General features: G+C 47.9%; 1 protein-coding gene across 19 annotated transcripts in view; it reads left to right on the top strand.

Moving 5' to 3' along the window:
• Window positions 1-16,255, top strand: part of LOC119439997 (calcitonin gene-related peptide type 1 receptor-like) — a 400,718-nt gene that overhangs the window by 49,869 nt on the left and 334,594 nt on the right. For 13 of the 19 annotated variants that reach the window (XM_049661289.1, XM_049661297.1, XM_049661295.1 and 10 more), the window contains exon 1: window positions 2,852-3,367. The exons of 3 other annotated variants lie outside the window; for them this stretch is intronic. The gene's annotated coding sequence lies outside the window, so the exon portion shown is untranslated. Of the gene's footprint in view, window positions 1-2,850; window positions 3,368-16,255 lie in introns of those variants that run through there. 3 more of the 19 variants (XM_049661302.1, XM_049661300.1, XM_049661298.1) reach the window with 1 other exon arrangement.

The following is a 16,255-nucleotide window of genomic DNA, read 5'->3' as shown; positions in this document are numbered from 1 at the left end:
TAAGTTTCAAACCTCTTTCTTGGGCCGATCCTGAAGGTAGTGCGCAGCCATGGCAATAAATTTACATCATTTTCAGGTTTGAGCTCTGCTGTTGTTTCGCACTTTTATTATAGCGAAGCTGTATATGGCTAAGCAAAACGCTCCTGGTCCGACCACAGAAACCCTCTTGCGGAAAAATACCTATCAAAAACCTATCGAAAACTCACGTCTCGGTGAAGGCGATGACTTGGTATATACCAAAATTGGCATGGAAGGGTGCGAATGTATGACTGACATGACGGATAGGTGACTTATCACATGCTCGTCAGTTACATCACGATTAACGATAATAAAATCACGTGTGGCGCACCCCCGCATTGGATATGCGGGTATGAGACAGGAACAAGAAGGAAGAAAGAATAATAGAAAGAAAGTAGAAAGAAAGAACGAAAGAAAGTAGAAATACAGAAATCACGCGTGGCTCATACCCGCGTTGGATATGTGGGTATGAGGTGCCGAGAGCAAGAGAGATATCGTCGGTGTGGGGCAGCGCCTCGACAGAAGATCGTGCCTGCGATGCGGAGCTCAAGCGGCAATGTCGAGCCGATCCGGCAGCTCGTGCGGCCGAGCTAGACGGATGCGTAACCAATAATTGAGGCAGACTTTAATGAACCGTCGGGATTAACCCAGTGAAAAACACCGGGGCCGCACATTTCAGCTTCGTTGGTTTACCATCTGTACGGGGTGCATATGCGGTGAATTTTTCAAGCGAAGCTTGTATTGCCTTACTGGTGTTGGTGTACGAAAAAACGCACCAAACCGCGCGAAAATAAAAAATACTCCTCGGGCTGCTGAATTGAACCACCAACCACAGGGTTGGGAAACCGCCGCGCTAAACGATTCAGCCACGGTCGGTTCAACTTACGCGCCCTTTAAAGCGGGGTTTTAACGCGAAAGCTTTAAGGGCCTCGTGTCGCAGAAAATTCGGCGCCGGCATCGGCATCTGTGGCATCGGTGACGGAATAATTCCTCCCGAACCACTCCGACCACACAGGCCTTCCCCTGTCTTGCGCTGGTTGATTGCGCTAGCATATCGAATATATATACATAAATATATAGGGAACCTCACGGCGACGCCGATGACAAAAATTTGCTTGGAGTGTCCATACACGGCCGTTGGATCGTCAATATAACTGCTATTGCATAATAAATCAGGCTTTAAGGTGTTCACGCGAGCTCTAAGCATGGTGGTTCAGCGAGCTGGGATTCATAGAGCACTGTACGGGCTCGGGCTTACCCGAAAGCCCGGGCCCGGCCCGGCCCGTGGGCCGGGCCGGGCCGGGTAGAGCAGTTTTTTCACGGGCTCGGGCCGGGCTCGGGCACGGCGTCTGCTTTTTGACCCGGGCCCGGGCCGGGCTCGGGTGTTTTGACGCGGGCCCGGGCCGGGCTCGGGCTTTCTGCGAGTTATTCTCGGGCTTCTCAACTCTGAAAAACATGTATTTTTCGGTCTGGGGCCGGGTTCGGGCCGGTTTCGAGCCGGGCTCGGGCCGGGCTCGGGCTTAAGGTAAAGGGGTGGCGGGCCGGGCCGGGCGGGTAACGTAGATTATTTCCGGGCCCGGGCCGGGCCCGGGTCTCGCCATAAAAGTTTTTATCGGGCTCGGGCGGGCCGCCCAATGTAAAAACGGGCCCGGGCCGGGCCCGGGCCGCAAAAATCGGCCCGTGCAGTGCTCTAGCTGGGAATGCTATGTAGTACATGGATTTCCTCAAATTTGTCCTCTTGACTTGAAACTAATTTGGAACTTTCAAATTTGTAATTTTCAACAGATGATTACACATAACAGCGCGCAATATTTTTTTGCACAGCAATGGGCAGTGAGTACGCATGTTTGCGAAAAACGAAACAGACGGCTATCTAGGTGGAAAAAAAATATATTGAAAAACGTTTCATCACCCACACCGGAAGCGGGGGGGGGGGGGGGGGTTCTATTCACAATAAAGGGGTAATTGTGAACAATGCCCCCATGTGGTGTCTGATACGTCTACTTTTTAAAAGAATATTTATCGCCTTGGTCGGCGTCTGTTTTGCTTTTCGCCATGATTCCTCCCCAGGCGAGATTTCGGCAGACTCTTGACTTCAGCACGTGTGGTCGCCAGTAGAACAATGGCAGTGAGTGCCGCAGCCAGAAATTCTTCCCTGGGGGGGGGGGGGGGGGGGGGGGGTGCTCTCACTGAAGCGGGGACGGGGAGAACGTGAAAATGAGGGCGGGTGGCTGGACAGTCGGCATAATAGCAACAGAAATTTCTGAAAGAGGGGCGGCACGTGCCTGGCGTGCCCTCCCCCCCCCCCTCCTCCCGGCTTTGCCACTGAATAGAATTGGCAATTAATACTTATGTTTGGCTAGCATTGTTTTCTTTAGGCGCTTAGGAAAAATAGAAACAAAGTGATATGTAGGAATTTTAGCTCAAAAAGGGGCAAATAAAGAGTAATAAATAAAGTAGAACAGAGTCTGAAGCCACAAAAACAAACATCAGACAAATACATGATCTAGTTTACTTAGCGTGGTATCTGAACGATCAAAGCTCCAGAGTTCCCTCTAATGATTTTAGTAGGGAACTCTACGGCGCGATCGACGACCGCTTTAGCATTCCGACGCGCTACGACCAGCCAGCCCCCGCTCCCTTTGAAGCGATCGTATGGAGTCCACAGCACGGCAGCGCGGGGCATCCTCCGGCCGCCTCTTCTGCGCCACCGGTGTTCCCTTCCTTCGTGGTGAGGATTTCGAGCGGCCGTGTCGCTACCGTAGCACTAGAGTCGAGGAGAGGGGGCGCGGTCCTTTCCCCTGGTCGAACTCTCGCAGTTCGTCGGCGGCCGAGCGGAACGGTTAGTCTTCGGCGGTCCGGTGTGCGCGCAGGGTAGCACTTAGCGAGTGCTCTCCACCGCACACTTTTGAACAGACCACGCGCTTTCCCACAAATGTCAAGTTTTGGTCGGCTTCGCTTTTGCCGTTACTACGACGCGAATTTCGGGTAGAAACTTAGGCGCGCGTCTTTCTGTTGTGTTCCTCAATCTGTACAGTGTTTCTGGGACGTATTCAAGAAACCGATCTCCTCATCTCCCGTGTCCGTGTTCATCGATTGCTACTGCGTAAGAAGACTGTGCTCGGTTGATCGAAACGGCCAGCGACCTATGACTGGAAAGTGAAATTGACGCGTGTTCCCGTATTCTGAAAGAGCAGTCGTTTCATCGTGGCAATGACTGTAGTTTTCCGCCGCGTAACGCCGACTGTGTTGAACACGTGCGTTGCACGTTATCGATGAGCGGTCCTAATCGACGCGGTCGCCTCATCGAGGCAGCCTGACTGCCACTCTTCCGGATTACTTCAGTACTGTAAGTGTTGTGGTTCTTTATGCATACCGTAATTTTTCTGAATTCAGGCAAATTAACGCAATTCCTTTTCACACGATACTCACCAGCGCTGCCGGCAACCCTTCTTTATTCGTCGGTTTACTGTTACGAGAGCAGCTGGCATGCATTGTGTGCCCTGTAGATGCGGCTGTCCGTGGCTTTCATCTTGTTTTCTTTCTTAATTTTTTCCACCGCCCAATAGTTAGTGACAGGCTGTTCCTGCTTGATTCAGACCATACTTTCGCTTGTAAAGTTGGAGTGATTCATAAACACCCAGCTCTCACTATCAGGATTACAGCAGAGTCTTAGAGCATTCCAACGTTTTTATATAGGATGTGCACCATAAACAGGGTGTCCCAGCTATCATGCAGCACGATTTAAAAATAGAGGAACGGCGTTACGCGAAGCAAACCTGGTGCGTATTGTTTCCAGTACACTGGAGCAGCCACCAGTAATTTTTTCGTTACTGAGATTTAATTAGGTAATTTTAATTAATTATCTAACTCGAGAAGTACTGTCCTAATTGTCAAAGTGTCAATGAGAAAATTGTAGAGCAACATGAAAAACTCCCGATACAGCTTTCCGTTGCTCAATACGTGCTACATAAAATTGTTTTTCCGAGCATGAAAGAAGCCCGCGAATGCACGCAAAGTGCCTCGAGCGGCTAGTCGTGCGGCAATTCTGCGTGTATTCGCGGGCTTCTTTCACACTCGGAAAAACAAATTTATGTAGCACGTATTGAGCAACAGAAAGGTGTATCGGGAGTTTTTCATGTTGATCTAGAACTTTCTCATTGACACTTTGATAATTAGGACAGTACTTCTCAAGTTACATAATTAATTAAAATTACCTAAATAAATCTCAGTAACGAAAAAAACTACTGGCGGCTACTCCAGTGCACTGGAAACAACACGCGCCAGGTTTTCTTCGCGTAACGCCGTTCCTCTATTTTTAAATCGTGCTGCGTGATAGCTGGGACACCCTGTATATTCAATTCAATGCAGTGTTACTTTTCCTTGCTGGCAAAAACATAGTAGTCGCATAAATGCTGGGAAATTGCGGCCCCATACTTTGGTAGCAATAAACAGCTTTATCATGATGCTTCAGGTATAGTTAAACGTATTGATGTTCTCGCGTAGTCGCTATTCATGCCACCTGAGATAGTGATATATTTGAAGAAACGAGATGCTTAGAGTTACTGGTTTGCTACCCTGCAGTGGGGTAGTAGAAACGAGTCGCAAAGAGGATAATTGTGCGTTAAGAAATTCCCCTTTGCCCGTCGAGATGTCTCATGTTTTTCTACTTAGATGTCTGCATCTGAAGAAAAGATGGTGTTCTTGACAACGTTGTATCAGCAAGCGTGGTTGATCTTTCGCAGTTCAGTAATTTTCCCGATGATTTATTTCACGTAATGCTTTTGGGACTTAAAAACGTCTGCCTTGTACACGACGTGTTATGAAAGAGATACCCATATGTTTATTTTACCCGATTAATAGGCACCTCTTGCGGATTAGTGGCGTCATTTAATATCAAATTTTAATACAATAAAATAGCTACATTAGGAAAATGCGATAGGTTAATCACCATTGTGTTAATAGATGAGAAACACAAGGTACATTCTCTCCAAAATAACCAACAAAAGTTTGCGTTGCTGTAGGGCTGCACACACTGTACACATAGTGTAAAAAAAGAAGAAAGAGAACATTTCAGTCACCAGAATTATGCACATGCGAGGCACATTAAACGTTTGCCGAATGCTACACTTTAGGTAGCAAGGCAGTATGTAACCTGAAAGCCGAAGTGCTAAAAACGCATTTTGTAGTCGTAGTGGATATGTAGGTTCGTTTTATTTGCTGAGGATTTGATATGATGAGAAAAAGAGCCAGCGCATCGTTTCCGAATAGCAGGTAATCGCAAAATAGGTCATTAGCAGCCAAAAATTATTTGTATTTATTTCACCAAATATCGCCAGGTTCTACGAGTATAAGAACGGACGAAGCGTCCAAGAAAGGATGATAGGGAACGCGTCTCATTTTGCTTGCCTTCGTGGTCGTAACGTTTAATTATCGAGGGGGGGGGGGGGGGGGCATTTTTAAAGCACCTATGTTCCCAAAGACGTCGGCGCCTGCTACTGCACTTTGATGTCATTCGAATTCATACGGAAACAATTAATGGTTAGAATACAGTATATGGTCACATTACAAACGTTGTGTACACTGTCATAGTAACTTCTGCACGCTGAAAACATTGTGTTATATGTTGTAACTGGTGTTATCAACAGTGTATTGTTCACACACACACACACACGCACACACTACTAAACAAGCAAGCAGAAATGCGACAATAGAAATAAAACGCACTATCACAAATTTTATACTTAATAGCGGAACAACGATTAATCAGCACCATCTGTTGAATCCAATATTAGTGGTAGGTGGATATTTACAGCGCGTCTTACTTTGTCGAGACTACAGCTAGGCCGCCTGTTGTAAGTTTTTTTCTGAGCATCCACAGTATATATATGTGAAGGAATTTTTGTCGGCTGCGCCACTTACGCCATTTACATTTCGCACGGCCCAAGGCCCATTACCGCTCCAAGCCCTTCTTCGCACTCACCTCTAGATAACGGTCTCTACGAAACTCATGCTTTCGCAAATATCGCTTGACGCCTTGACTGAGAAAAATAAAAATAACACAGAAAAACTCACTGCGCGGCTTTACTTCACTTGCGGTTGTTCTTTTCGTGTTCTCGCAGTAATCCCACGTGGCAACTTTCGTTACCCTTGAGTAGAGCATTGAGTGGCCGAGAGGATTAAACAAGACCTGCTTCGTAAAGAGCAGATACATGCCACTTTCCTCCTTTGGCAGCAACTCCTGTGCACAGTTAGTGTAGAATTTAACGTTTCTTTGTAATTGCTCAAAAAATAAATATTGCACTAAAGATTATTCCCGTCTCCTGAAAAGTTACGCAAAGTATATTTTCGTCATTTCGACTAAAATTAGGCGAATCCGCTTGGTACATGCCAGACTTTTGCAAGATTTAAACTGATAAAGGCTTTCCTTATTCTTCTTTCGTTCATTTCGTAGCTCGTGTGGCATTTTACACAGTGATGAACTAAAGTGGGGAAGTAGAAAACTTGGTACAGGCGTCTATCTATAAGTGTCATTAAAACTCGGAATGAGCAACAGGTTTGATTACACTTCTGTCCTCATCTAGATAGGTCGCTCTTGAGAGATTAATGTACCTTGGATATTTCGTTTACCTAAGTTCTACTTTTACGAAGATAAGGTAAAATAATAATGTAAAATAAATAACTACCTTCATCATGAAAGAAAGAGAGGGAACGAATAAAGGATAGACAGAGACATTAATTAGACAACTTGCTGCCCTGTACACATAGGGAGCGAGAGTGAAATAGAGAGAAGGCATCAGTTTAGAATAACCATAGTAACAATAATGATGCCGTAACTCAGATTTCATTCATACCTTTGTCGTTAGTACACGTTGCTACCTGAATGCTTACACGGTAGTCCACTGGTGCAAGAGTCGCCCTGCCGTATAATACTAACATGGATGGTGGATCCAGACAAAGAGCTCAGTTCAAGTTCAATTCGCAGTGCACAGCATAAGTGCGTCACTTCATACATGACTCTACTCTGCCACTTATCTCAAACCTTGATGTAGCACTGTGTCTATAGACCTTATAATCGGGCGAGGAGGAAATGGCGCGGTTCCAGCCTTTTCTCCTCTCTGGCTTGTGCGAGTCTGCCCGGCGCTGCTGAAATGTGTTGCCGTCGCATGCTGCAGAACAATTCGAAGACGCTTTCGCTCGTTCTCCATGAAATTTACGTGATTCCAGTTCATACGAGGTCGTCAAAGAGCCACTATGCAACCTTTCGGCGTAGCGTTAACTACGGGATGCGGTCATTTTTCTTGGCTGCGCGAACATGCGACGCGCATCATCAACCGCGGTGTGTGTGCATGTTGTAAACTATATTGGCTGTATCGGTTTTTATTCAGCAAAGACCAGCGCCGTCTACGAATTTTCAGCGTGAATTGGAAACTCTTCTTACTATCTGATCGCATGGCGTAAGAACTAAAACATAAGATTGCTCGTGTACGGCCAGCGCACTGCAACACCTAAACATCAAATCGCAAATCGTTATAGAATATTTGCGTCAGCTACCGGCATCGTCCTCACGCATTTCAAGTCCAGTAGACCTGAAATCACTATGCTGTGCTTACGTAAGGCTCCTATATGACGCTGACGGCGTTGCTCAACGCAGCGCTCATCGCCGTTGATAATTGCCTGCTTCGGCATTTGCATTTTTGCACTGTAGAGCAGTAATACACAAACGGGAACACCTAAAAAGAATGCAACACCTATTTGCGAGTACAAATTTCTGTAAACGGGTCAGTGCATCGCAGACAACGGGAGGAACAAAAGAAAAAGACCCACACTTGGTAATGCCACAGTAACACCTGGTATGGTCATACCGCAGGCTTGGGCTATGTGCTATAAAGCTCAAACAGATCTATAACCTAGCATCTAACATTGCTTCGGAAGCTCGCGCGATCCGCACCCGGTCGCTTGACCTTTCGACAAGTGTGATTCACGCTGCACGGTATGCTGTTACCAGTCACCAAAACTATTTTATTCGTGAACGGAAACCTCGTCCAGCAAACGAGGAAGTCGCGCAGTGTGTCTATCAGATAGGAAGTCGAACACTTCTACAAGTAAGCAACAGGAGTTATTCCGTGGGAGGACGGTACCCACACACACAGTTAGGATTGCCATATGTTTCGTAACTACTCATTGCTGCTAGACCACAGCTTAGAATTGCACTGAGAATGCTAAAAGGAATATATACAAAAAAGTGCCCTAGTACTTAAAGGTAAGTTCGCCTTTTGCTTCAGATTACGGTGTTTGTGATCAACATGTTAAGAAAGGCCAATAAAGGAACTAATTTGCTTATGAAATCCATCGGGAGGAACTTTTTAAACATGACATGTCACCCCTACACCCGGCGCGGTAGCCGAGTGGCGATGGCATCTAGCTGCTGAGCTCCAGGCCCGGGTTCAATCCAGGCTGCGACGGCTGCGTTTCGGACAGGGAGAGATGCTAAAATGCTCGCGTACTTAAATTTAGGGGCATCTAGTGGTCAAAATTAATCCGGAGTCCCCCACTACGGCGTGCCCCTTAACCATCTCGTTGTTTTGACACGTAATACCCCAGAATGTAAATAATTAATATTGCAACACCGATGTTAGCTTTTCTAAGCGTTCAGTCTTGTTTGATTAAGGAATGCATGCGACCTTGATTACAAGACTCTCAAGTATCATCGGGTGCAGGGTAGTGAAAAACTACTCTTATCAATTTCTCTCGGTTACCACTCGGTTACCAGATATGTCTCGGTATACCCGCAATGCACATTACCGCGCGCACTTCTTGATGCAAAATGACGCCCCCTGCCCTTCGGTAATGAAAGCAAGCTCCTCCATTGCGCCACGGCGTTTTGTCACTGTAAATATGCCAGTAATCAATGGATTTAGGTTTAGGGATTTTTCGCCGAAATCCCTCTGCTCTCTCGGCAGCTGCGTTCTTGGCGCAGGTTCCCTGAGCGGTTGCAGAGAGTAAAGTCCTATGTCCTAACATCCCTCTAATGACTAGCTAGGATAGCGGGAAAGGCGTGCAAAGTGCTTGCCAGTGCTGGCTAATGACGTTGCAGTGCGTAAACTACGGTGTATTTCGTCACGACGAACCTACATTCTTTGATTCCCTCAAGAAATATAGAGGAGGACGTTTATTATCACTATTTAAAGTCTCTAATGGCGCCTAATTAAGGCTTTTCCGTTTTCGGCCAAGAAGACAATGAGTTCGTCGACTTCGTGTGCCTTCGCATCGCTTCACATTCTCCTACACGCTGAGTGCCACTGAATTCGGTTCGGTTCTACTTCACGCTGTCGTGAGGCTCTCTGGATTTTCTTCCCATTTTGCTTGTAGAAGTATGTATATTATACTCACGGCGTGAAAAGCGTCAATTTAGGACTAACTAATGCGCCTACTTTCGTTTCTACCATCTCCATTTCCCGCGGCATCGAAGCAATTTAGGCTCGTACACTTATACAAGAGTCCGCGCCACTATTAGGCACCAGAATGGTAGCGACACGACATGGCACTCCCGAGTAATTACACATAGGGAGCGCTCTTTAAAGTTTCCCCGTTGAGTTTCATTCGGTGAGCTTATGGTAGCAAGAAATCCGGGTATACTTTTTAAGGCGAAAGCCTTAGATCAGAATGTTTCAAGGTCGCGTTGTGAGGTACATAAAAACGAACGCGCCGGGGAAGGAAAACAGCAGCGCCGGACGAGGGTTCTGAGAAAGGGCGATGGAGCGCAGTCGTTTCTTTGCCGAACTTTCTTTGCCGCCCCGGAAGTTATTTTACATGCTGCCGTTTCAGTTGCGAGCTGCGTATTTTTTCTGCCGTATTCGCATGGCCATGCAGTGTGACTCCCCATGTTCTCGGTGTAGCCTCTACCTTGCCGTTCCTAATCAACGGACGAAGATGTGAAGCAAGGAATCTACGTGCTACTGTGTGCAAGTTTTCAACTGTCTTAGTGTTAGTATGAGAAGCTTGGGCTATAATACAGCATGTGGTGCATTAAAAAAGGAAATTATATATATAGTAGTACCTGGATTTTTCAGTGGGCCAAGCGTATTTAGAAATATGAGCAGCACAACTTCGCGGTTATCTTAGGTTTATTTACCCAAGAGTTTCGGTCGGTGGTCCGACCTTATTCGAGGGATATATATATATATATATATATATATATATATATATAATTTTAGGGCAGGAATGTGGAGAGGTCGGCCTGAATAATGTCCGTGTAGCCTGCTACTGCGCGCTGAGGAACGGGTTTGGAGGACTTACAGAGATAGGATGTGAAGCGGGAGTTACTGCAGTGTGGCCAGGAGACTGTCTATAACATGGATAATATTTGTAGCTGTTAGCGCCTCCGGCGTACTTAAGCCAGCTGCAGTAGCAGCTCTACAAGGCGTTGACTCCTTATCGTAGTATGGCTTTGATTACAGAGTTCCATGGTGATTCTTTGGTGCAGTGCATGTTGTTGCTCGCGCTGACAGTCCAAGGCCCGTGTGCGCGGCAGCAAGCATGGCCATACATTCGATTCCCGGCTTGCGCTGCTTGCTTGAAGCAATGGCTCGGATAGATCTATCGATACCAATTGAACTACCTTCTCCTGGGCCAGCGGAATTGGAGCCAGGGAGCTCTCCTTTGGACTTACAGCTTGTGCAGGTCGACGACGCGATCGTCTCCTTCGGTGTTGCGCTAACGCTGCCGCCTCTTTGTGGGACCTACTTGTATTGCTCATTTGGTTCAGTATTTTTATCTCCTTTTTCTGTTTAGGACAACCCTTGGAATTGGTCTCATGAAGTCCATCGCAATTCTAGCGCTTTGTTTCTTTTACTGTGCATAAAGATATGTCATGGCTGCCGGCACAGCGAAGGCATGCGGTATATGGCCTCGGCAGACAGCGCTGACATGGCTTAAGGTACATAAGGACGCACCGGGTACCTCACGTAGCCCACCTTGACATGGTCAGGTAGCGTGTCTCTCTCAAAAATAAGCTTGACGCTCGTCGAGCGACCGAAGTGGTTAAAGTCTATGATCATAGCTGTTGAACAGCAGAAGCCTTTGTAACTCTTCGTCGCTGATGACAATCTTAAATAACGCCTGCCCTAGTGCGACCAACGTGCACAATGAACGACCGGACTTCTATGTGTCCCAGTATGGACACGGTTCTCAATTTTTCTAGGGTGGCCTGCGTCGCTACTTCCACTGTGACTATGTTTTTCTTGGTGTTGAAACGCGCTTCGTTAATTCCTTTCTGAGCCTCATCACCAAGGTGGCTGTTGAGAATCTGTCCATGTACGAAATTTCAATTGTTAGAGACGTCGAGAGGCACAAACACATTCGCGTAAGTCGGAGTAGGCGGTGTGTTGGCACCCTACTCACTCACGTCTTTGGTTGTCTTCCGGTATTTCCTCTTCAGTCGCTTGCCCTCCACAACGCTGTAGTCATTGTCGGAGTCTATTGGTTCGCTGTAGGAGAAACAGGAGCCGGACATCTCCATGTCGACGTGGCGAGCCTTACAATATATCATTGATAGACGCAGGGCGAAGCGGCGGGCTTGACGTAGGTGTTGGCGTGCCGTCTGTCATCGCTTCGCACGGCTTCTAGTCATCGCCTGCCGCACTAGTGCGCCAAGTGTTGCGTGAGCGGAGAGAGCATCGCCGCCACGCCACGTCACCAGCGTGCCTCGACGGAGTAGACACGGGGACGCGACGCCACAGGGCGAGACGGGTTTTCGTCCGCGAGGCTCGCGTGCGTGCGCGTGCCGCCGTTCAATTAGACGTTAATGCTGTTGCATTCACAACACATAATCACTAACCGTACCAATTTAATCGCAAGACTCGATAAGATACCCCGCAGCAAAACTCGAAAACATTACTCGCAGCGCAAAACTCGAAGGACCGCTCATCGGCGTTCAATTGGACATCAATGATCTTGCATTCACAACACATAAGTGCTTAGGTGCCATGGGCATTTTTGTGTCAAATTCTGTCTTTGCCTGCTAGGTAGGGTAACTGGGGTTTCACTGAAGAGGTTGAAAGCAGTACGCCTTCGGCTACTCCCCACCCCCTCCATTTCAGTGGTATGCAAAAAAAATCTGGTTTAAAATTCCAAGCTGAGAAGAAAGAACTTCGCTTGCTTAAAGCGCGATCGGCGTTACTGAGTGGTAGCCATCATCGAATAATTCTGTGCAATAATTATAAGGTAACAGAATTACGACAGCGTTTATGCCTGTATAAGCAACCGATAGTTACCACTATTCACGTGGCCGCCAGAACAGGGCGTCACCACGGAAAATTTGCGCGGCATCGGTTGCTCTTTTTTGAGTCTGCAAAAGGTGCCGTTTATATCTTCCGAGACGGATTTTGAAACGAGACGGTTCGAAATAATTTGTAACATTCAATGGTTTTTGGGGGAACGCTCTTCGCAATTCGAGCACACAATGGTCACAGGCAAGCACTATGATTACCGCGCATGCGTAATTATTGAAGTTTCGCAAATAGCAAGAGAGAATAGCGCATGCGTTAGCGAACCATTTATCGCTCATCTGATAACACGCTTATGTTTTTGGAAAGCGCGACCATACTTGCCTAATAATGGCGTTCACGTGGCTTTTTTTTTTTTTTACTTCGCTTCTACCTTTTTTTTCAGTTTGGTGTGTTGCGGGCCCTAAATGTGTGTGCGTGTGGGGGGGGGGGGGGGGGCGGAGGGGCTGGCATCCACAGTTGACCGTCAACGCTTTTCCCTCCAAGCTTGCGCTCGTTACTAATTCCTACATTCGCTTTTTTACCCTAGCCCTGATTTCGAAACCCGACTGCCAGGTTATAAGCCCGCGGGCCAGTTGTCTGGCTGCTTCGAGACCATTTAGTGTATTTTATATCGTCCTTTTTAAAGAAAGCATTCCTTTAGTTCTGGCACGTAAACCGTTCCTAATTTGTATTCTTCGCGGCAAGCTCTACGTCCTACTGTTTTCTGTGCACTGTTCCTTTTCATGTCATTGATTCTTTTTTCGTGTCCGATATATGTAGCGTGGTGTGAATGCGAAAGAGCTTGAGCAAGTAATACTGCTCTACTTATGCAGCCACCCAGGTGCGTCACAGCCGTCCTCTAAGCCAGTGCAACTCAGTATATAGAACGGTGCGAAGTTGCAGACGGCGCACTTCAGACAAGAGGCCCCCCGTTCTTCTGACGATATACTGGTTTCCACTGAGAGCAAAGAAGGAACTGCTATCAAGAAACACTGCGCAATTTATTTCACCTAAGTTTCGGTTTTGCACAGCCATTTATCTAAGCGAATGTACCGAAGTACTACTGAAAAACTACACGTGTATGTTGGAAAAGGCGAAAGCCCAGAAAAGCAGAATCATGAATTAAGATTAGAAGATGAAAATATGTGCGCATGACATTCGGTTTATGAGGACATCACTGTTTAAGGCTCGGGAATAATACCGACAACCTGGCGTTCTTTAACGTGGAGTTAAACCAAAGCGCTCAGGCGCTTTTGCATTCCGCCTCTATCACAATGCGGCCACTGCGGCTGAAAGTCGAACGCTCGACCTATAGATCATCAGCAGAACGTCAGAACCACCGAGCCGCTGCGGCGGGTGATAATCAAAATCGCCGACTGGCTAAAAAGGCAGTCCGGTTGCACCAGTTATGTTCTATGTAGCAGGCGACACGCACGCTTCAGGTGCAACATACACACCGCTTCGGTTCTGCGAGCCGCGGGAAAAACTAATTGCTGCGACCACTCCTTTTCAAGCTGAAGATAGCCATCGAATAGCGTATTGCAACTAGCTCACATTTGGCAAATGCAGCCACGGACCGACGATTCGATAAGCACGTTCGTTTGCGGGCCTGTCGTATTATTCCGATAGCAATTACACAGACACTTCAGGCGCATTTCTGCCGTCGCCGTCATGTTCCGTATAAAGTATAAACTGCATGCAGGCGATCTTCGCATGAGACCGATTTTGTGCGCGACGGTGACGAGCGATGACTTCGAGCGACGAAACTGAGCCGTCGCGCGAACAGATCGCTCGGTTCTGGAAATCTAGAATTCATCGCTCGGGTCGCCCGTAAGTGCTATGAGCGACTAGGCAATAGCGCGAAGCCGGAACGGGATGTGCATCAGTCAAGTACTACCGATTGTCGCATGGCACGAGCAAACGACTAAATTTTGATACGTGCAAGGATAAGAACCTAGTGCAAGACCTTTAGAAATATTTATGCGGCTGTTTACAGTAAAACACATCAACTTAAAGGCAACAACAGGGAGAGGTACTCAATTTCGTCGCTCGCATGCGGTCGCACGAGCGAGCGCGAGCGTCGCACGAGCGAACGCGGCAGCCATCGCGTCGCTTGTCGTTGTCGCGCGCAAGATCGCGTGCATGCGGTTTATACTTAAGGTCCAAAGGCGATAACATCGTCTCCGCGCCGTATGCTATATGTGCGAGTGAAAACTTGCGAGGGTGAGCCGACGATGGCGGCAAGGTCGATCTAAATGGTTGCGAAGCTTCGGGCGAAAAGCGGTTCAGAACGAATTGTCACCGACATCAGCAAGGGTGGTTATGGGAGCAGCGATTGAAGCGCGACTGTGTTTGGAGCGAACAAACATTGGGAAAGAAAAAAGCGTTTTTTAATTAAAGCAAGGCATAGTTAGATTCATTCAACGAAAATAAAATTCCTAATCAATTTTATGTACGCATGGCGAAAAAAGAACAACTCTGTTTTACTTGATCATTATCAATAAATAACTTTTTTAAGCACCCACCGTAAGAGCGTCCACCGATGGCGGCGGGCGTTGACGCCGCTATCACTTGCAATGCAATGCAGTTCTTGAAATGGACAGAAAGGCGCGCTCGTAAAGTTCACGGCCCCCTCACATGTTGTGTTGCTTTGCTTGTCGACGTTTGTCTGAATTTGGTGACGCGGGTAGTTTCATTGTTTCTTAAACTGTTCAGTCAAAAGTAGTGAGTCGCGACCGCCGTATAGTTGTTTACTTTAGTTGTTTTCGTGGGGCAGCGCTGGCCAACGGGCTTGGCGTCCGACGAAAGGACGAGCACTCTACGCCCAAAGCGTTCGTCGGCCTCCAAAGAAAGTATGTTACGTGCAGCGATGCGATTTCGACGCCCGTACGGCTGTTCTTTTCCTGCATCGCTTTCCGCGCTGAAAGCTCGGAACTCCCATCAAGTCGAATGGTGGGGCATTTGAATATACAGCTCTAATGGCCAGCCTTCGAAAACAAATTTCGCGCCTTTCAGAATAAAATGACGTCACTTCTGTTTTTAACGGATATGACATCAAGTTATTTTTTTTCCGCCGGAAGTGTTTCCTCCTCACACAGATGACGCTAAGCCCCATGAACCGCAGATGAACCGCCATGTTTTGAACGTATGGGCTTCTATGGAAGCTTCGCTACCAGGTATATTTACCTTGATGGCGGCTCCATCTCGCGCGCGATTAGGAATGGCAGAGAAGCGAGCCGTGTTCCGAGGCGCGCGAGGTACCGGGAGCAGGGAATAAAAAAAAAAGGGGGGGGGGGGGGGGCTTGTACTCCGGCGGCTGCAGCGTATGGCACGGCCATGCGTGGGCGTGCATGCCCTATCTTGAAAGCGATCTGCGATGGGAACATTGTTCGCCCAGTGCTGATAGCGCGTGCGCTTGTGTTTTCGCCGCTAATGGGCTCGATATACTCCGACGTAACGTCGACGCGCGCGCACGCTGGGCACAGTGATGCTACGCACGTCTGACGCGAGGCGCGACCGACGCGACCAGCGTCCGTCGGCGCAACCCGGCGCCGACGACGTTACCCAGACTAGAGTGTACTATAGAATACGGTCTAGTACACTCTACCCAGACTGCACCACGTCTGCGTTTCTTTAATAGGCGGCGCGGCGCTCTGCTCTACTGAACATGCGCTGCTATGGCTGCGGAAAACGATCGCCAGACGGCGCTACTGCGCCTTCTGACAGCGCCCCCAACGTGGAAATGTCAAGCAGCGCGGTCGCGCCGTGGTGCAGTCTCCGCTTTGTCTATATTGTTTCGCCCTCGCTTTCGCACGGCGGCAGATCGCGTGCTTGCTGAACAGCGATGCGAAGATTGCAATGCGGCTTCAAGAAGGTTGCCGACGCTGACAGCTTTTTTCGTGGCGGCAACCTCATGAAACGGGAGCGTCTGCTTCCACACGTGTATGGCGTTGAACAAATTGTGGGAG

Source organism: Dermacentor silvarum, chromosome 2, assembly GCF_013339745.2.
Source record: "Dermacentor silvarum isolate Dsil-2018 chromosome 2, BIME_Dsil_1.4, whole genome shotgun sequence".
Lineage (NCBI taxonomy): Eukaryota > Metazoa > Arthropoda > Arachnida > Ixodida > Ixodidae > Dermacentor > Dermacentor silvarum.
The sequence above is the reverse complement of the archived record's forward strand: the minus strand, read 5'-3'. Positions and strand labels throughout refer to the sequence as shown.